We start from the raw sequence: 23,095 nt of genomic DNA, 5'->3' as shown, positions 1-23,095 counted from the left end.
GAAGAACAATTTGTTATAACATCAATATAAAAATGAATACCTTGAAGATTTTTACCAATTTAAACAATTTATTCAATAACAACAATACTGTAAAGCAAGTGTGGGGAATCTTTTTGCTTGTCAAGGCTTCATTTGGATATTTATAACATCACACACCATCTATATCCAGAGAAGGAACTGTGGAGTTTAAACAAAGAACAAAGATTATCATCTCCAATTTTTAAAAGTTGTCTCAGGTATTACATAATTTTGCTATCTCTAATATTTTCTTTCTTCCTTTTTGGATCTTTTTCTTCTCTCAACACATTCAATTTTGATCAATACATGTCTCAGAAGGAAAGGTAAAGATCATATCAGATTGCCTTCTGTTGGGGGGGGGGAGGAAGGGCGGGAGGGAGAAAAAATTAGGAAAATTCAAAATCTTGCAAAAAGTGATTGGAAGAAACCATTGTATGTAATTGGAAAACAAACAAAATATTTATATAATAAAAAATAAAATATAACATTATTCACCTGCTATATTTGGTAAATCATTTAATTAATTAACCCCTAAAAAGCTCTTAGATTTATTGAATTTTGAGTGCTGTCCGGAGCTGCTGTGACAGTATCAGGCTCTCAGGCCAGGCCCTGGGTTCTCCACCCCTGCTGTAAAGGTAAATATGCAAAGACAAACAACTTTGAAATAGTTAAGATCAAGGAAATGACTGTCTTTGATTTTAGAGAATCTGTGATGAAACATGTCATCTATCTCCTGATAGAGATAACAAATTTAGGGTTTTTTAATTTGTTTGACTATGCAAATGGATTAGAAAGAATATAATTTTCTTTGTTTCCCAAATGGGTAGAAATAGGAGGAAGAGAGAATAGAGTTCTGTAAATTAAAAAAAATATTAAAAAAAAAGTTTATAGTGTAATAATGTGATAGAATCTCCAAAAATACTCCATTACAAAAAAGCATTGCTGAATATATAAAAAATAATATAAGCTTTCTATATAAATTCTTTCTACAAGGACTTTCTTACATTTTTCGTAGTTCATATAAAAATAAAGCAGGACTCATAATGGAAAGCTTAACCCTAAAGATTAAGTACTAGAATTGAATCTATCCTAAGGCTACTATAACTTTAAAATGTTTACCCATTGGCTTTACCAGGTTTTAACCTATCTGCAAGATGATTTTACTGTATACAGCTTATGTGCACACTCTATCTTCTTAGAGTCACAGGTGAGAGCTGGGTAAAAAAGTGAACACCAATGGTGGATGAGCATCCCTAAAAAGGGTCCAGCAAGCCCTTGCACTAGGTGCTAATATTACTTGAACACCCCAGACATCACAGGGCATATCATACCTTGCTATTATAGCTAGGTGTGGGCAAGGATAATGAAAATGAACAAAATCTGAAAATTCTATACATATCTGTATATACTATTATCTATCCTGAAGGTCTCCATTGTAGCCACAATAGATAGCGGGAGAGACTCTGTGAAGGTTTTCATGAAAAGTTAAGTAAACTATATATACATATATATACATATATATATATATATATGTATATATATATATATACAGTAACTTCATGGTCAATCAGTCTAGTAACCCTATCTTTTTAAAAAAAGGAAGTAAGTTTAATATGTGTTTTCTCTGAAGCCATGCTGTTTTATTGTGATCACTGTTTCTGAGACACATTCAATGCAGTCAAAGAGTACACAATTTCTTTCAGTACTGGCTGTTACTGTTTTTACCCCTGAATATAAAATGTATTATTGACTCTCATTTGTTTTAACTACTTGCTAAGACTCCTGAAATACAGTGGGTGATGTCTATGGAATACTTCATAACAACACCTGGTATGAAAACAGAACGGTTTATTTTGCTATTTTTGAGTGTTAGTTACTTCTTTGGAACTGGCAACAACAGTCTTCTATGGATCACTTTAAATAGTGTTTGTTATTAAATAACAATTTTTTCAGTTGTTGTCATCCAACCTTTCACCACTTTGTTCAATATTGGGCTTGAAGTCAGAAGATAGTTTAAATCTTGTTTATATATTTACTAGTTATATGGCCATAGGCAAGTCATTTAACTTTTCTGAGTCCCAGTTTCACTAGAAATCTAACTTTTTAAATGTCAAGAAATCAACATTTATAAATGTCAAGATACAGTAGCATCACATAATAAAAATACTACCCTATGTTACTGGGAACACAGTCCCAAGTTAAAAGCCCTCTCTTCTCTCCCCAGTTACCTAACAGGTGGCAAGGGGCCCAATGAGTAGCAATCTAGGTATCCATTAATGTATACTATGTCTTCCTTTAATGGCAGCAGGACACACAACATATTTCTGAAGATAATAAAGTGGCAAGCAAACTGGGTAAAGAGGCAGATTTGGTGTCTGGAAGGAATGAGTTTGAATCCTGATTCAGATCATTATTATCCCTGGAAAAGTTATTTAACTTTTTAAAATATTTAACATCTAAGTCTGAAAGAGGCTCAGAATACACACAAATGCACACAGGGAAACAGTGAGAAAGAGAGAAAAGAGAAACAGAGACAGACAGAGAGAGAAAAAGAAAATATATATATATATATATATATATATATATATATATATATATATATATATAAGAGAGAGAGAGAGAGAGAGATTGCGATTGTAATTGATTTACAAAGCTCGTAATTGCATTTGGATTTGGGCCTATTTTTCTTGTCTGAGGAGCTAGGGCAAGGGCGTACTGCTATCAGCTTGAACCAACTCTGGAAAGTCAATTGTTAAATTTTAAGTATAAGCATTTGAACCTCTGAATCAGTCAACATACAAATCAGGTCTCCATTTAATGTTTTATTGATCTTCTAGACTTAAAGTGAAGGGAAAATGTTAATAACACAGATTTAACTTTAAAATAGATCATACTTAAATTCCTCCCCCCCTTAAGTCAAATGTTAAACATCTACTAGCATACCCCTAGAGATGGAATAGAGAAGTTACATTGAGCCAGATTTCAGTTCAACATAAGGAACATCGTCCTAAATAAAACTGTCAAAATTGAAACTAAATAGCATGTAGTTATAAATGTCAAGATTGATCCTGAAGATGATGAGCAAAGCATAACTACATCCTTATTTTTCAGAGGTGAGGGACCGTCTGTCTTGGAGTATGTGATGGTTAATTTTGCTGACCTTTTCTCTCCCACTCTCTCTACTTCTCACCCTTGTTCTCCCTCTTTTATTCTTTATTTAAAAGGTTAGCCATCTCATCAGAAGAGAAAATATATATTTAGAAAAGATAGTGATGTAAAATAATAATAATAATAATAATAATAATAACTAACATTTAGAGTGCTTACTGTGTGCCAAACACTATGCTAAATGCAATAATTTTGTGAAGAAAATAATTTTCTTTAATTGGAACTGTCAAGAAATGGAGACTGTAATGGGACATAGTCAATTCCCTGTCCCATCACTGGAAAACATCAAATATGGGCTAGATTGCTAATTCTGGAAACAAGATTAAAGGAATTCTTTATTTGATTACAAGTTGGATTAGCTCTTAAGTAGTTGTAGTTAATATTATTCATTCATTCATTCATTCATTCATTCATTCATTCATTCATTTATTTATTTATCATCCACTATGCTATCAAGCATTATGGTAAGCACAGGTAATTTTGTTGTTTGTCATTTCAGTCATCTGACTTTTCATGATTCTATTTGGGTTTTATTGTCAAAGATACTAGAATGGTTTGCCATTTTCTTTTCCAGCTCATTTTATAGATGAAGAAATTAAAGAAATAGTGTTAAGGGACTTTTCCAGGGTCATACAGTTAATAAGTGTGTGAGGTCATACTTGAACTCAAGTCTTCCTGACTCTAGGCCTAGTGCTCTATCCACTGCATTACTAAGCTTGATTGGAAATACAATTATGGGGTTCAGAGGAAGGGAAGATGTTCCCCCCTCACAAGGAGCTTACAATCTAATGAAGGGAGCTAATACACAAAAGAAAGCTGGACTTGGGTGAGGAAGGCATGGTGGAGAAGTCAAAATATTCAAAATTATTTCAGCCTTTGCGCACTATTTTCAAACTAGAGAGAATGACAACTTTAAGGGGGTATTTTAGGTAATCTGAATGATCTAGAGTCACATGGCCACTTTCCTTCAGTCATTTGGGACATTTAGACAAAATTTGTTATTTTGTTGTCTGTATCATAAATGAGAAGTAGCTAGAACTGGTTAAAGAGCTCATTAAAGTATCCTCTAGGATTTGTACTACTTATTAAAATGCTACAAGTGTAAAACAAGCATAGAATCTCAAATGTTCCAAAATATTTATCTCATCAATCTACCTTCTTTTCTTTACAACCAGATTTTTTCTAATATTAGAATTACTAATACAATAGACTAAATAACAATGAAGGCATCATCTTCCAAAAGACAATGGTTAAAATACATAAAATATTGTGCATATTTTTTAAGATAATGTGATATTCTTTGTATATAATAGATACAATCTCCTTTAAAAAAAAAGGACTACTTCCCTCACCTTTGTATTTACAGTATATATAACACAGTGTCTAGCATATAGATGAATGGGGTAATTGAGAAGGACTAGCATCTCTGGTGTGAGAATTTGTTGAGCTCCTTTTCAGAGCTGTTTATTCACCTTTGGTATTCACCTGGCTCAACTCTCACTTATGATTCCAAGCTCTATGTCCTGACTTTTGCCTTCCCACCAGATTCTGATGATTCTGTAAGAGAGAATGAGGCTGATAATTTATGCATTTCTGCTTCACTTAAATTCAATTCATGCTCAAGTCATCATCCTTGATGTCACTAGTCCTCTTCAAAGATAAAGGATAACCAACCAAATAATAATAATAAATTAATAATAAATGAATACTTGTTGAAAGAGAAGTATATAGATATTTATATTTAATCATTTCATATTTATTCAATAGGATTATATGTATGTTTGTTTGTATGTGTATATATATGCATATGTGTATAACTCCTTATCTCCCCTAATACAATGTCAACTTCCTACGAGTATGAGCTATTTTATATCTTGTATTTCTATTTCTAGCACCTAGCACAGTGATGGATACATAATAGGTGCTTACTAAGTGCTTACTAGTTGATTAATAGACAGATAAATATTTTTCAGGACCCTCTAGACATTCCATTAATATTTTATCGTAAATCCATTTACTCACTAGTCCACTTTTTGAAATTCGGGGGGGGGGGTGTGTTGAGAGAGAAGAGGATAGCAAAGGCTTTAGAAGAACCCGCACAGACTGTAACTGAAATGTGAAAACTCAGGGGATGCTGAGTCAGTAGTTTACTAGAGTAGTGAAATGGATAGCATGCAGAGCTATAACTACTCATTTTTGCACCTAGGGGAAGGATCACCTGGAGTACAATTATCAGGAAGAGGAAGCCTCTTGCCATGAAAAAAACTTGCTCCAATTGTGGCAAAGGTATATATATATATATATATATGCCTGGTATAAACTGACACCCTTGCTATGGGGTTAATTTAGGGAGACATAGGAAAAGATAGAATAATACTATCTAAACCAGCAGTTTAGATCAGTAATCCATCAAGTGGCAGGGTGGGGAGGGGAGGCTGGGGATAGAACAATTCGACAAAAAGAACTGTTAGTATACTTTAAATTTTCTGGAAGTGGACAAGAGATGAGCTGGGGGCATGTCTCAGACAGTGGGAGTTAAATTTCCATCCCTGAGGTAAAGGCAAAGCCTTAGTTCAGTTTCTGCCAGTGTGCTTCAAAAGCAAGATATTTCACAATTTTGCCTAGGTCTGGTTTTGCATGAAACCATCTCACATTTATTTCTATGATTGCCTTCTCCTTTCAATAAATATTGTTTTACAACCTAACTTTAGTCTTTGAATAGTTTGTTTTTATCCTAAGAGGATTATTTTTTAAAAAAGAAAAATCTGTCTAAATGAAATAATATTTTCAGGAACAAATTAATCTGGAAGTGCACAGGGCATGTAATAGAACTTATAAGGTAACATTTCATTGTCAGGTTATGTTTCAAACTGACTTCAATCTCCCAGGGTCAACAAAGAAAAGGTATTATTACCTGCCAGATATTTCAGATGCTATTTTTATGTCCTGGAATAAAATCTGCTCTGATGCATTTCTCTTGGATGAAAAATGGGGTTTTAAATTCAGAAACAAACAAATTAAAATCCCAATTAAAAATAAAGAATTCAAGTGCAACTCTGAAGTGACTTGCGCGTTTTAAAATACAACTGTCAGCACAACACCTTTCTTCACTACTGCCTCAGACTAAAAATTATGTATCCAGCTAACATTTCTAATTCTGATACAAAAGTCAAAGAACAAGTTCCTGGACAAGGCTAAGTATTGGACAGTGCCAGCCACTATTGATAAGTCTGCTCCAATAGAAAGACTAATAATGAAAAGGACCTTGAAGTACTTAATAGTTCATTTTCACCTTCATAATAAGCATATCTTATTCAAAACTTGTGTGACTTCCACTGCCTCCTAAATGAAGTTCAAACTCACTAACTCAACATTCAAGACCCTCTGAAATCTGAGTCCAATTTATCTTTTGAAACAATCTAATCACATAGTAGTCCCCTTCATAGATTCTATACTTAAAACCAGATGGTTTCTTGCTGTCCATTAACTTATTCAACCACTCCTTGCCTCCATGTTTTGTTTTGCTTTTTTGTTTGTTTGTTTTTTAGTTTTTGCAAGGCAATGGGGTTAAGTGGCTTGCCCAAGGCCACACAACTAGGTGATTGTTAGGTGTCTGAGGCTGGTTTTGAACTCAGGTACTCCTGACTCCAGGGCCAGTGCTCTATCCACTGCGCCACCTAACTTCCTGGCCCCCATGTTTTTTTCTCTATACCCAGAATACCCCTATCTCATATCTATTTGTTGAAACTCAACATATCCTATAAGACCCAATTATGTATAATATTCTCCATGAAGCCTTTTCTAAGTACTACTCTCCCTAATGGCTGAAATCTTAAATTCAAATTTGGAATTTGGAGACTGAAGTTGTTAAAAATTATCTAGCCCAGAAATATCAAACACATGACAATCACACAATATTCCCCCCATACACCCAAATCAGATTAAAATATAACTGGAAAATATTTAATAAAATAGATAAAAATACAATAAAATATTTGTTGCTCAGTCATTTATCAATTGTGTCCAACACTTTGTGATCCCATTGGGGGTTTCTTGGCAAAAATACTTGGCCCACAATGGGGCCACAAAAAGATGGCAGATGCTAAAAAGACTTGGCAGTCACTCACCAAATAAATAATGGAAGCAGACAAATGTTCCGCAATTGATAGCAACCTCCATGTATAATATTAATATGTAATTTTCTAAGTCCACATACATCCCACAAGATATATATAGTTTGCCCCTTTTCTTTTTGTTTGACAACACAGGATACACTGTCCATTAGACACTGTGGTCTAGTCCAACAGAGACTACTGCTACTGGACATAGATAGATAGATAGATAGATAGATAGATAGATAGATAGATAGATAGACATTAAGTTTAGGATAATAGCACCTTGCACTTACAAGCAGTTGTTCACAGGTACTGGTTAGAATCTAGATCCATGGAACCTCTCTTCTCTTACTTGCATAGTTACACCAACATCCTTTTCCAAGACAGCTTGAACACCTAATAGCCCTTATCCCATCTTCTTTTAGATATTAAATTGGGAAATAGAAGAGTGTCTCCACTTCAAATGCAGAGAGATTGGAAGAGTAGGGATACAGAGTAGGAGAGGTGAATCCCCAATATCCTACGTTGAATTCTGATTGGATTTCCCCACAAAAACATAGCTAAACATTATTAAATTCCTATTAGCACTCATTCATAACATTATAATATATTGTAAGTTGAATAGGTTTATATTGGCTACCCTAGAAACCTAACTCTTGGGTCTTAGCATCAATTAAATAAGAAAATTAATTCAAGATTAAAATGTTGATGCACACATGAAAACTGGAGGACAATAAATCCCCTTTTGTAATTTGAGACATCCTACATTCCTTTTTTTCTGTAATAGATTCCCCTCTATGTCTAGCTTTGTTCCTCTTTTGAGCCAGTCTAAACAAAGTACTTACCTTATAATTAAGTAGTAATTTAGATGTTTGTAAAGAATTAAAAGACAGTCTAACTTTAAGTACTATTCAATTGTCTAGCATATACAACACAGGTCTCCTTTCAGCACCAGGGTTCCCAAGGTGATCTCAGGATAGTTTGTGCCTTGAATTTTCAAATCTTTCAGTCCTCTTCTCTTGGTTTCCTGTCCTACCCCAACACAGAGCCAATGGAGCACGAAACTGATAGAACCTTGAGGACAGTTATATCCAGTTGCATAGAGCCAGAAAAGAGAAGGAAAGCAGAGATGTGTACATTTTATGCAAATGGATGGGGATGGTGAACAATTCAAGAGAAATCAGTCTTTAATCACATTTCCCTTCCCCAAATAATTCCTCCCAAATTCCACTAGGTGAAAAATTGGGGGCAGCAAGGAAAATAGTAGAATTCATAGAAGAATAACTCAGGGATCTTTTTCATCATAATTTTTGGATGATTTGAATAATCCTTGAAACAGATGGTACTTCACTGTCTCATTCTGCATGACCGACAATTCCTTCATCAAGCTTCATGCCCATCTCCACCCCTATGAGCTGCATTTTTCCTAGCAGGGATTGAGTAGCAGCCCAAAGTCCTATCCTAAAGCCATGAGCTCAGTCTGGAGTCAGAATACAGGTTATAAAATGTACTCATTAAGAGATATTCTGTGCATCTATAGTTTAATATCAGTGGGCTTGAAGACAAATCCAAGTTATTTTCTGATATTTCTTCTCCTGAATGCCAAAATATAATTAGCAAAAATGCAAGTCATATACATATTTAGCATTTAAATTACCTGCACTTTTTTTACTACTTAGAAATTAGAAAGAAAATATTTTCTTCTCTACACTTGAAGCATACATTTAATGATCATGTTCTGAGAAAGTTCTGAGAAAACACTTTCAATTTCAGTAAAACAGACTGACTCTTCCAGGTTCTTCTTATCATTAAAGACCCTGTAGAAACAAAGGAAGTAGTAACTAGATGGTCAGATTATTTCGGATTTCCACCCTTCTGAAAAATGTGACTCTAAAGTCAAATATTTTGGCTGAATTAAGTGATACCAATGCAGGATTTGTTTGGTTGGATTTTTTTTAATTCAGGGCTAAGGATCAAGGACACATAAAAGCCTGTCAAAGAGAAAGGTCACACCTTTTTCAAATACTCAAGCAAAGGAGAGAGATACCACCATAGAAGGATCATAACATATGATGTAAAGGAAACGGATCTTTTCTCAATAAAGTTCAAGGTAAGATGATACTGTTATTTGTGCCCATAAATAAAGGATACAACTCAGGTTTAGAGATGGTAGATGCTAAAAAGACTTGGCAGTCACTCACCAAATAAATAATGGGAGAAGACAAATGTCAGTAAGGTTCGATAAAGAAGGAAAGTAACTGAACTGCTACTACTAATAATAATAATAATTATATTAGTGATAATTTGCTACTTTTTACTGCTTATTTTTATAGTATGCATAAATTCACAAAGCTCTACATATATTATCTCATTTTAGCCTCATGACAACACTGATTTCCAACCTATTATTATATTCATTTTACAAATGAGGGAAATGAAACTTACTGGGCTTAAATAACTTATCTATGGTCAGACAGTTACAAAATGTCTAGGGTAGGATACAAACCAAGGTCTTCCTGACTCCAAGTCCAGAATTCCCTCTACTGTGCCATATTAGGAAAACCAGGCAAGGTCTTATATTTAAATTTCTTCCTAGTCACCTTAAAAAATTCTCCTTCCTACAGTCAATGCCTTTGGACATAGGGCCCACTATTCAAGAAGCAGAAATTAAAGGAAAAATCAAAGAACCTTTTCTCTAAGACTAGAGTTTACCTACCATGCTCACCCCTAATAATCTTGTTGCCCTTCTGACTTTCCAGATTCTATTTCTATCTGCTATTTCCTTCTATTCTTGTATTCTGATCCTTGCCTGGGTAAACCAGTGGTACCTAACTGAACCCTCCCCTATCATTTGATATGGCCTTTGATATGATCAAAGGATCATATCTGCAAGAAACTCTGGTGTTCACCTAACCCAGACACCTCATTTTAACAGATGGAAAAATATTAAGCCCATGGAAGTTAAATGACTTATTTAAACTAACTAATATAGTTAAATAGCAAAATCAAAATTTCACCTGAGGTTCTGTGTCTCAAATTTGGTGCTCTTTCCACTGTACCACATAGGCTGCAAGGGAGTTAACTTGACTAAGCATTCCTCTTGGCATTTGTTGAGTAATTATGTCAAATTGCCATATGTGGCTAAGATTTTCACCTGCCAACAGTTCTAGGAAGTGTTCAAATTCAGTTTCATACTCTTACTAGCTGTGAGACCCTGGGCAAGACACTTAACCCCAATTGCCTCAAAAAAAAAAAAAAAGAAACAAGCAAAAAAAAAACCCTATGATTGAGATCTTACTACATACAATCAATTATATTTTGAGAAATCTCTAGAAATTATTATTGAGTCCTTTTTCTTAAAACAAACTGAAATTACCCTGCCTATAATTCCTACCCATTAGTCCTGGATGTGTCTTCTCCAGTGAAGCCAACAAGTCTACTAATATCTCCCACCTGATAGTTATTGGGATATATGGAGAAAACTATCATGCCCCCATCTTCTTAGTTTTAAATAACTACATCTCCTTCACCTACTTCTCATAGGGCAGAGAGCACAATGTAAGGGTAAAAGCACCTATCAGAATGAAAACATCTGGAGGCAACTCCTACATCTGATGTATTGTAGCTATGTAGCAATGGCAAGTCAGTCTTTCTAGTTCTCATTTTTTTCATCCAAATAACAAAGATATTAATACATATATTTTTATCATGAGACTATTGTGTGGAAAAACCCACTGTAAACCTATAAGTGGGGGCTGCTAGGTGGCGCACCGGATAGAGCACCGGCCCTGTAGTCAAGGAGTACCTGAGTTCAAATCCAGCTTCAGACACCTAGCTGTGTGGCCTTGGGCAAGTCACTTAACCCCATTTGCCTTGGAAAAACCTAAAAAGAAGAAACCTATAAATGTTCACTATGTTAAAAAAAAAAAAAGGGTGATTATGGCCTGTTATTATGACCTTCTCCAACTTAATCACTTGCCTCTAGAAATGCCCCCTTAATATGTTAACATCTCTTTTATAGTGACTCCCTGAACTGGACATTGATATACTCATCACTTATGTTTACTTTCACCTCTGGAAAAACTAGTATGATAGTTTCATTTTGTTCATTTTTTGTATTTTATGACTACAACTTTCTTAAAGTAATGGCATTTGACTTTTATAAGAATGGTTGAGAAAAAATCTTTTTTGAAATGGATTTCTTCTCTAAAACTGGATTTAAACACTTTAAAAGAAAAATGATATTCCCAAATAAAACTGTTCATTCCCTTTGACCTAGCAATTCCCTTCAGAATCTGATAAACTTTATAAGAAATATTTCTTATGTATCTTTTCTCTGTAATCCTAATTCCTCATACCAAAATCGACTAATCTGTAAACATGTTTATCAAAAATATGTATGTACGATGTTAACTGGACTGTTCACTGCTAAGGGGAGTGGGGTGGAAAGGGAGGGTGGAAGGAAATTTTGTAACTTAAATATATACATTTGTATGGATGAACATTGAAAATCTTTTATAACATGTATTTGGAAAAACAAAATATCAATAAAAAAGTTTGTAATTCTCTCCAAAAAAGAAAAATGAAGCATTTCCACCAAAAGCTAGAACCCTGTTTAGCAAGTTTAAATTAAATAGAGATGCACTAGAAAGTTAAAGAGAATTAAATATGCCTCCATTCATTATTCAAGAAGAACAAGCATAAATAAAAAACTGGAATAGTGGAAAAATATTCAAAGTTTAACTTCACTGAAGTCTTAGTTTCCTCATTTAAAAAGTGAAGGGGTTGAGTTAGATGGCTTCTGGTATCTCCTACAGATCTAAACTGTGATTCTATTAATTTGAGTATATATATATATATATATATATATATATATATATATATATATATATATATATATACATATATATATACATATATATATATACATATGCATACATACATAGAGGTAAAAGAGTTGTTTGTCCAAAGTTACAAGTCAATAATAATTACCATAATAATTTTGAGTAAGGAAATGATAAAAACAAAATTTTCTCAGAGGTAGTCCCTATGATATGAGCAAAAGAAGGTTTATCCATTCTTATTTTTTAATTAGAAATTTTATTCTAGATTTTAAGTTTTCTAGTAATTTGGTCAATAATAGGCCAGCAGAGAGATAAGGGAGAAATAACATTGAAGTTTATATTCAGAAGAGTTGACTTCAAGTCCTGATTCAACCATTTACTAATTTTAAAAAGTCACTATCTCCCAACTCCAGGAACTTTCACTGGCTATCCTCCATGCCTGGAATGCTCCCCTTCCTCACTCTACCTCCTAGCTTCCTTTAAGACCTACTGAAAGTCTTTCCCAATCACCCTTAATTCCAGTGCCTTCCAACTGTTGATTATTTCCAATTTATCCTTTATGAAATTTGATTGTACATAATTACTTGCATTAAGATTGTGAGCACCTCAAGAGCGCCTCAAGGGCCACTTTTCCTGATATCTCTAGCATTTAGAATTGTGCCTAATATCTAGAAGATGCTTAATAAATGTTTATTGACTGACTGATAAATACCAAAAGGCTCAATTTTCTCAGAATTCTTTGATTCTCACAGAATTCATGGGATCACAAATACAATTTACAGCTAGAAGAGGACTCAGAGGCAGATTAGAATAACCTTCTAATTTTACAGATGAAGTAACTGAAGAGCTTAGAGAGGTTAAGAAATTTGCCCAAGGTTACACTACTTGTAACTGTCAGAGGTGAGTTGTGAACACGGGTCATATAATACCAGGGCAAAAATCATTTTTAGGAATGAATACTATGCAGCTAGGTGGCACAGTGGATAGAGCACTGACCCTGGAGTCAGGAGGATCTGAGTTCAAATCTGATCTCAGACACATAATAATTACCTAGCTGAGTGACCTTGGGCAAGTCACTTAAACCCATTGCCTTGCAAAAAACAAACAACAAAAAAGGAATGAATACTATGGAAATGCAAAGCTACATAATTATTTGTTGACTTTTGATTTTTATTGGCAACTTCAATGATTTTAAGACTTTCAAGGGTCTCTTAATTCCTTCAGTATAATACCTCTTCCATCAACACAGAATGCAACCCCCTCCTTATCTTCATAAAAGGTTAGAGTTGCTGTGGCTGAAAAAAATCGAACTTGATGAAAAGCTCTACAAAGAAGGTTGTTCCTTAGACAACGGATGACTAAGTCCATTACATGAAGATTTTCTAGAGTTTTAGGAATTTCCAGAGCTTGTGCAACATTAGCACAGACTTCAAGAAGCAAAGTCACCTCCATGGTGACATAAGACATGGGTGGAGGATTACTTACACTTGCCCTTTTTCAAACAGAAACTATCAAGATATCAGGAGACATCCTGTTTTCCAGAACTAAGTTCCAGTAAGCAAGCTGTACCATGAACTCATAATAACAACAATCCCTTGAGCTCACCCTCTGGCAAAATTACATAATTATTACATTGCTTTGACCCCCACCAGGCATTCTCTGAACTCCAACAAATACTCATGTTCCAGTCATGAAGTCCTGCTATGAATCAATCTTTTCTTATTGTTGCTATTATCCCTCACTGTCAAGTAATACAGCTTATAACAATTGTAATAAACATTGAAATCACCCCACACTGTCTCTGTTCCCCCCCACTAGGGAAAGGACCCTGGCACATGTGCCCTAACTTGTAAGCCATTTCCTCATTTTGAAATTAACCTTTTTTTTAAAAAAATTATTTGCTTTTCTTGGTGGCAAAGAATTGGAAATTAAGTAAATGTCCTTCAATTGGGGAATGGCTTAGCAAACTGTGGTATATGTTTGTCATGGAACACTATTGTTCTATTAGAAACCAGGAGGGATGGGAATTCAGGGAAGCATTTAGGGATTTGCATGAACTGATGCTGAGTGAGATGAGAAGAACCAGAAAAACGCTGTACACCGTAACAACAACATGGGGTTGATGAACAACCTTGATGGACTCGCTCATTCCATCAGTGAAACAATCAAAGACAATTTAGGGCTCTCTGCAATGGAGAATACATCTGTATCCAGAGAAAGAACTGTGGAGTTTGAACAAAGACCAAGGACTAGTACCTTAAATTTAGGGAAAAAACACCTGATATCTTATCACATGATTTTGCTATCTCTTATACTTTATGTTTCTTCCTTAAGGATATGATTTCTCTCTCATCACACTCAATTTGGATCAATGTATACCATGGAAACAATGTAAAGAGTGGCAAATTGCCTTCTGTGGGGGTGGGTGGGGGAAGTAAGATTAGGGGGAAATTGTAAAACTCAAAATAAATAAAATCTTTAATAAAAAAAGAATGCAACTTGCAAAAATTTTTTTTGCTTTTCTAATGATATGCAATGGCATTTTCACCAATAAATTGTTATAAAGTTTAAGTTTTTCATTTCCCCCCCCCAGACAGAAAGAAAACTAATATAGGCTCTACATGTGTAACTAGGCTAAAGATAGCTCCATAATAATCATGTTGTGAAAGAAGAATGGAACAAATGGAAGAAAAAAAATTAGAGGAAAAAATTATATAACATATAAGACAACATTTAAAATTTGAATGTAGTAAGCTTTGGTCTGCATTTAAACTCCATAGTTTCCTCTGTGAATATGGATGGTATTGAAATTAAACTTCTGATTGATTCCCAAATCTCCTTGTCTCTAGTCTGCTTTGTTTGATTCTGACCATTTACAGGTTAGAGGCCAGTTTGGTCCTATTGACAAAACTTATTGTATTATTAGTGTGACTTTGCTTTGCATTGTTGCTATATAGAAAATTCCTTTGATCCATAATCTACTTTGACCAAATTGTGATTAGTTTGATCGAGAGCATTCTTTCATTAAATAAGAAAATGAAGTATTTCAATTATTAATTCAATCTTTGTCTGATACTGTATGTGCCTGTTGCCACACAGGGGCACTTTAAGGAACATCATCCAGTATAAGTAGAGTAAACTTGGTCAAGCCTGCTGGATTGCTATGTTCAAAATTAGAATTAAATGAGACTTTTATGGAATATTTAACAGTTAACAAAAAGGTTTACTTGGCTATAACAGGGAGACAGTTGTTGAAGAAACAAGGCTGACTCACTTAAACAAAGCTCCCCGATATTGGTCATGCTGCTGGTCTGCCAATCAGAAGCCTCAGGGAGAAAGTACTGACTCTTCATGTATTGACTTAGAACAATTGTTGGCATCTTAGGAAATCAAATCTCAAGAACAGGTTCAATGAGTTAGAGAAAAGCTAGCTTAATCTGGGAAAGGTATTTAGGAAAAGAAAATTTCAACCTATGTAACAAGGGCATCTGGTAGATATTCCTTCTTACCTCATAAGGCATGAACAAAAGTGAACACTGACCAATATAACAGAAAGATAACAAAGCATGCCATGGCCTTTTTAATTCCACCAATATCCTTTTCCACTTCTAAGTTTACTGGACTCTGGCTTTTTCTGAAATTAAACAACTCAACTCCCTCTTTTGCTTCTACAGATTGATCTCCTTTTGCAAAGATTTCCGTTCTGAAACTCTGAGACATTCTCTCTCCTAGATTAGGAGGAGGGGACTGTCTGGAGGGCCAGACTATAACACAAAGAAAAGGAACAAGAAATCATAACCATTCACAAAATAAAACATTATAAAATATAAAATGAATAATTTTGATTATATAAGATATATGTCATACAAGCAAAATCACTGTAGTTTGAATGAAAAGAAAATTTGAAAATAATATTTATATTAAAAATATGAACCATATCAAATTTTTCTGTTAAAATTCTAACATCTGAAGAAAAAACACACAAATCTAAAAGAATAAGTTTTCAGCAATTTATTCAGCAGTTTATAAGTTAACATAGGACATGAGAAGTTTCAAAAGAAAAAATTCAAATAATTCATAGCATATGAAAAATTGTTCAAAATAACAAATAATCAAAGAAATGCAAATTAAAACAACTCTGAAGTATTACCTCACACCACTACAGTTGGCAAAAATGAGATAATTCCATAACATTGACATGCTAATTTATTGCTGGTGGAGTTGTGAATCAGTCAACCATTCTCAAAAACAATTGTAAATTATTAAAGAAAGTTGCTATATCATTCATAGCCTTTGATCCAGAGATTCCTCCTCTGGCTTTGTACTAGAAAGAGCAGGATGGTACAATGTATGGTGCTTCGAACCTGAAATCAGGAAAAGCTAAGCTCAAAATTGACATCATGTGACTCTAGATGAGTTATTTAATTTTTGCATCAGTTTCTTCATGTGTAAAATAGAGATAATAATAGAACCTGCCTCCTTATTGCTGAGGATAAAATGAGAAAATGTTTGTAAAGCACTCTGCAAATTTAAAGCAGTATAAAAATGCTAGTGATTATTATAACTGCTGAAAAAAAGCTAATAGCGCCAAGAAAAGATCTATGTATTCAAAAATGTTCACATCACATTCTTTGCAATAACAAAAAGTTGAGACATAGTTTCCAAATGTGAGGAATGGCAATCAAATGTATTATACAAAGTAAAATAAAATAGTATTAAGTAATAAGGAGCAATGGATATGAAGAATTCATCAAAAATATGGGCTGATATATGAATTGAGTAGGTAAAGAAACCAATACATACAAGACCAAATAAATAATAAGGGAAGGGGAAGAGAATAAATGTTTATATATTACCTACTATAAGTTAGGCACTATGGTAGGTATTTTTACAAATATTTACCTTGATCCTCACAACCACTTTATAAGGTAGGTGGTAACATTCCCATTTTACAGCTGAGGAAACTAAGACATCTATAATACCTTGGCTCTTTACTATTATCAATGTCTGTTGCTTTCCCAGAATTCAGAAGTGAAGCAGCTTTGGAAAAATGAAATACAGACTCATATATTGTCAACATTTCTTCTTTTCCACAAGATTTTGTATGTCTCTGAAGCTCTCTTAGGATTTAGTCATGATTTGGCTATGGTATGACTTCAGATTAAAGGATCAGAAAATGATGAGTCCAGTGGAGGAAGGAACCATCTGCTTTTCCCCAGGAGAAAGATAAAATAAAGAAAGTTTGTGTCTTCTAAAGTGAGATTTGCAGGTCCATTTTTAAGGTCAATTTTACAAGTTAAGACAAAACAAGGTCAGCACTCCTTGGTCAGAGAAATAAAGCTAAAGAAAAGGTTATCCAAACTTATCATGGAATAAAGGGTTCTTCCTCACCATTACTGGATTACTATCTTGCACATCTCCTTTACTACCACCTAGCTCTGAGCTTGCCTTCCATAATCTGCTCACCACTATCAAGCTGCTCCCTCCCCCCAAGTCACACCTTCTCCTGAAAAGATCTAGGACTCAATGCTCAGTAAACACAGCAGCCTAGGGAACAGATGGATGTCTTAGTGAATTAAAGAAGCCTCTAGCTATTAACTGGAAGAATAAAAATATAACCAATACCTTTTTACTATTTTTATCTTCCAGGAAAAATATTTAATGGAATAAAAAGTGTAAGACATTAGGAGAACCTTAAGCCCCTAAAATGATTGAATTTTAACCCTAAGTTTAACATTATAACATTATGCATATCAGGGAAGACATCCATTCTGCACTGCTCCACATTCTAAGGAGCATTTGGGGAAATAATTCAGTGGGTTTTAAAGTTATGACTCCATTGCCATTCATTGGCATCATCTCAACATGAGGACTAAGAACCTTAATCTGTCTTGGACAAGAAGAAATTTTCATTTTATTATTATTATTATTATTGAAAAGCAAAAGAAATTGAAATGAGTTTCACCCCCCCTTAAAAAAAAGAAAAGAAGAAAGAAGACTCCTAGTTTAGTCCTTTACTCTCCAAGCAGTAGAAAACTCAAAAATTTTAGCACTCTATTATCAGAATCTAATAAGCATATAGTAGTCATTTGGAACAGAACACTAAAAGTCAAAGAAAGAGTAGTTGAAGGGAGGAGGGTGGTGGTGGTGCTACTGCTGCTGCTGCTGCTGCTGGATCTTAGTTGTGGATCTCTCCGGGGTCCTGAGGAAATTGATGCACCCCTCCTTCTCATTGGCCAGGAGGTCTCCAAGGGTCTTGGTTATTAATTCCCATCCACAGCAGCAGCCAAGCTCTTGAGTTGCTGCTCAACCTGCCCTCAGCTCCCATGAGATTCATGCCTGCAAAGTTTAAGACTTCAGATGAGAGGGCAACTTGGGTACACTGCAGTTCTGGGATGCTGAGGGCATTGATGCTCAATCCTGGCAATGACAAAGGGTGAAATGCAAAGTTGCAGATCAGCCCTCACCTCGTCACACCTACAGCATCTGAAGGTCTAAGAAATTCAACTCGGTGACTTTTTAGAGTTACATTTAAAAAAAAAGAAAATTTGAGAGGAAAAATGGAAAAGGGATTGGGGGGAACATAGAACACAGCATAAAACTTGCAGATACATGGGGGGAAAGCAGTTTTTCAGAAAGTCATATAACAGAGGACATTACTTAAACATAAACACTTTTAATATCGTTGCCTTTTAAAATAATGTTTCTTTACATAGTTTCAGTTCTTCAACTTATAAATCAATGTTTACAAGGAAAAGGATATATTTGATTTCCAAGAAATCTAGAAATTACAAACTTTAATTTGCAATTTAAGTGACAGAATTCCTGGATTCAATTTCAGGATTTGTAAATGAAGAATTATGGATCTTCAGGTTCATTCCCTGGAAAAGGACCAAAGTGATCAACTGGCAACAGCCTCATTTGAAAAATAAGGTAACTGAAATCCATTATTATTGCCATTTTGAAGATAAGGAAACTGAGGCAAACAGAGGTTAAGGAACTTACCAAGGAAAACATGGCTAATGAAGTGTCTCAGGTTGCATTTGTACTCAGATCTTCCTGACTCAAGGCTCAAGGCTCAAGCGCTATCAACTCTATCTACCTACTCTGATAATATAAACTGTCTTCATCATAAGGTGCTTGTGAGGAAAGTGATTTGTAATGCTTAAAGTGCTCTATACATGTAAGTCCTACCACCCCTCAACAATTGTACCCTTTTTGACATATAACTATGCTTTCTCCTAGTTTATCAATTTCTTCACCTCTTCATCACTGCCACTCTTATACTACCCCAGTCACACACACGAGGAAGGTTATATATTTGATTTCATCATCACCTATTAGTTCTCCACTGCTATAATCAAGTTTCTATCCTAGGTAGTGAAGCTAGAAGTTCCAGTTCTGACAGAAAAAAGAAGCTAGCGTAGAATGGACTGGGATTGCACTGAGAGGGAGGAATTAAAAATCATTGTAAGGACAGAATTATGGTCAAACAGAGGAATTTCACAATTCACTTATTTATAAATAACGTCTTTCTCTAAGTGAAAAGGTCTGTCATCCAGACTATGATATTCAATTGGATGAGTTTACTGAGCTGTATAAATATACATACATCTGTGGCTGATACTAAACTAGAACAATAAGCTTACTAAGAATTGTCTGGAAAAAATGAAAGGAAGGAAAGGAGGGAAGGAGGGAAGGAGAGAGGGAGGGAAGGAGAGAAGGAGCAAGAGAGAAAAGAAGGAAGTTTTTTTTATATTAAAATAGTACCACTGATTTAATTGATAAGTATGTACTACTACTCAATAATACTATCACAATATAGAGATTCTAGTGATTAAAAGTTAGGTTTTACTATACTTAAACTTAGGTTCAAAGTTCAGAAAAATAATTCTGAACCTTGATTAGGATTCTGACAAAAATTATATACATCTTAATTATATCAGAGGCAAAGGAAAAATATTGATCATTTAGCAATCTTGTGTATCCTCTTAGGTCATAAAAAATTGAAAAAAGGCTTCAACAGAATTATAGTCTCATACATCCTCAAAGGAAATTGACTTTGTTCAAATAGATTCTATAGGTAAACCAAGTCAAATTACAATTTAAACTACATTTAGAGGTCTACAGTGGGCTGATTTAGAGGAAGGAGTTACCTGTCACAAAGATAATCAAAATGTCAGAACTTGTTAGGATCCTTCCAGAAATAAAGCAAGTGAAATTGGCTTATCTCAGGAATGTTTGAGATCTACAATAAAATTTTAATATCTCATGGGACAAGTTTCAACCAGTTCAGTAATTGCCTAACTAGAAGATATGGTCTGAACTCCCAATAAAAAAAAAATCAAAATTTTCATACAACACTAATAACCATGGAATAAATCTATTGGAAACAGAAAGTACTGATTAATGCATAAAAGTGGATTATATCCTCCTTCAAGAATTTGTATCTGATTAATTACTTGGAGAAAAATACTTGGAGAAAAACATTCTGTTAATGAGTTGTTTATAAAGTAATGTTTATGCATTCAGGATTTAATACCATAACCTTTTTCTTTTTTGCTTGTCAGTTGTCTTTATGAATATACCTTGTCAATAAACATGTACTGTTTTATTCAGTCAAAAAATAAATAAACTTTTCTGAAAAATGAAAGGGTATACAGAATCAATACATGGTAATATGGAGAAGACATAAAAATTAGCAGGATCACAAAAGAGTTTAAATTAAGACAGTTATATGTTTAACTAGTTTATTATGTAAAAAGCACTGTAGACTTCTGACAAGGAATAAAAATAAACAAGATACAGTCTCTTCCCTGAAGGAGCTTACAGTCTAATAGGTTAGTAAAATAAGTAAGCACATAAAAATGAAACAAAGTAGAACATAAGTTCATGAAAGGAATCTAAAATGTCCTGAGGTCAGATGAAGAAGAAAGCAATGTCATCTGAAAGTATGCAGCATTTCTGTTTCACATATTAAAGTAAATTACATTTTCAGAATGGCATTAGAGTAATACCAAAAAAATCTAGTTTCTTGAAGGATGATACAGGAACAAGAAATGAATATATCTCAATCGATTTGATTTTGATCTTTTCTAAAGTTAGGGAGGCATTATATCAACACTTCAAAACCTTTTTATTATAAGCATACTTGGCAATCCAAGTATCTTTATAAATTAAAATATTTGTCATGTAGTATTTTTTTATGTGATAGAGACTGGAAATCCTATTTATGCCACACCAGGTACATATCCACTGTTTAAAATTAATATACAAAATTAATTGAAATTAAAATAAATTAATAAAGACCTTTTAAAAGATAATTATGATAAAGATAATAAAAAGTAAAAACAGAAGAGGGAGAACAACTTGGAAGAGAAGGTAGCTTGGTGGCAAAAATTCATGAGTATTCAACTTGGGGTCCAGGAGTCAAGAAAACTTTTGAATTTTGAATTCTATTTTCAGCTATGTAACCCAAGGCAAATCACTTAATATCTTTGAGCCTTGATTTCTTCATCAGTAAAGCAAGAGAGTTACATTAAATAGTTTCTGAGGAGTCCTTTCCAGTTTTGAATCTATGATCTTCTGAGGATATATAGGGTTCAGCAGTTGTTTACTCAAGGGCAAGAGCTAGCCTTGGAATTTCAAAAGCAACTTAGTCAATTATAATATACCACTATGGATTTAAACCATTTTACCTTCAAAGATGGACATATGAAAAAGCAACAACCCCAAGTGGTGATACCTACAGTTATCCTGACCCTAGATAAAAATTTCTAGGCAAAATTTCTTTTCCAAGCCTATGATTTTATGATTTGAATTGGTCAGTGCTGTTTCCTAGAGGCCTTGAAGGTCAGGGGTATCTTGACTGGAAAAAAAGAAACAATCTCATTCCATTCCTCCCCTAGTGCTTTGCTGGAGCTAGACTTAGAACCTAAGGTTATATGTCAAAATATTGTTTCAATAAAACAATTAACTGGTCAGTTGACTTCAACTATGATTATAGCCTTAACTAATTGTTACAACTAAATATACCAATATGCTTTTATTAAGGGTCTACTATGTGCCAGAAATTCTAAGGACTAGAAATAAAAGATATTATGCAATTCTTAACATTTTTTTAGGTTATTGCAAGGCAAATGGGGTTAAGTGGCTTGCCCAAGGTCACACAGCTAGTTAATTATTAAGTGTCTGAAGTTGAATTTGAACTCAGGTACTCCTGACTCCAGAGTTGGGATTCTATCCACTGCGCCACCTAGCTACCCCCTATTTTTTAAAAGAGATTAAACAAGATTAGTCATGTGACACATTTAATTTTGTGGTACCAACCCCACTGTTACAAAGGTCTATAAGGAAATAGACACAGAACAGATCTGGGATCCAAGATTTTCTTTATTATAATACAAAAATAAGCCTGATTCTTAAAGAATTTTTCTTTTTCTTATTTTGATGTTTTATCTTGTGAATAAGATGGTACTTCTGGGAAAGTTAGAAAATTGCACCTGATGACCTGGGTCAATAACTTATAAAAACAGACCTAGGACATCAAAACTCCATGCAAACAAAATCCAACCACCTTGGCAAAATGAATCAAACTGCACCAGAGTTTGTAAATATTTCTTTTTTTAGTTATTCAGACCTTACAAGAGACTGAGCTCCCTTTAGATTCTCCTTAATACCAAGGACTTATGAATACAGCTGGTTAAACATCAGTTTTTTGATTGTCCTCTTCACACTTCATGGTAATGATTTAAACTGGGTCTGAGTCAGACCTCCTTGTCTACATTGTCAAGAGAGAAAGAGAGAGATTAAAAACAACAATCTATTTGTGTTAAAAAAAAAAAAACACACTGAGCCAAGAAAGAAGATAACAGGAAATAACTTTTAACTTAAATTCAAAGAGATGGTAATAAATTCTGGCTCTGCCACTCCCTATGTTAGATGATCTTG

General features: G+C 34.1%; 1 protein-coding gene and 1 long non-coding RNA gene across 3 annotated transcripts in view; both read right to left on the bottom strand.

Annotated features, from left to right (window-relative positions):
• SV2B (synaptic vesicle glycoprotein 2B) overlaps nt 1–23,095 on the bottom strand; it is a 168,543-nt gene that overhangs the window by 68,324 nt on the left and 77,124 nt on the right. The window lies entirely within an intron of this gene.
• LOC141520028 (uncharacterized) lies at nt 103–19,272 on the bottom strand. The gene is made up of 3 exons (XR_012477514.1): nt 19,151–19,272; nt 4,659–4,743; nt 103–177 (listed from the first exon to the last, which is right to left on the bottom strand). It is a non-coding gene; the product is annotated as an uncharacterized LOC141520028 (long non-coding RNA).

This window comes from Macrotis lagotis, chromosome 4, assembly GCF_037893015.1.
Source record: "Macrotis lagotis isolate mMagLag1 chromosome 4, bilby.v1.9.chrom.fasta, whole genome shotgun sequence".
Lineage (NCBI taxonomy): Eukaryota > Metazoa > Chordata > Mammalia > Peramelemorphia > Peramelidae > Macrotis > Macrotis lagotis.
Note: the sequence above shows the minus strand (reverse complement) of the source record. Positions and strands in the feature narration are given on the sequence as shown.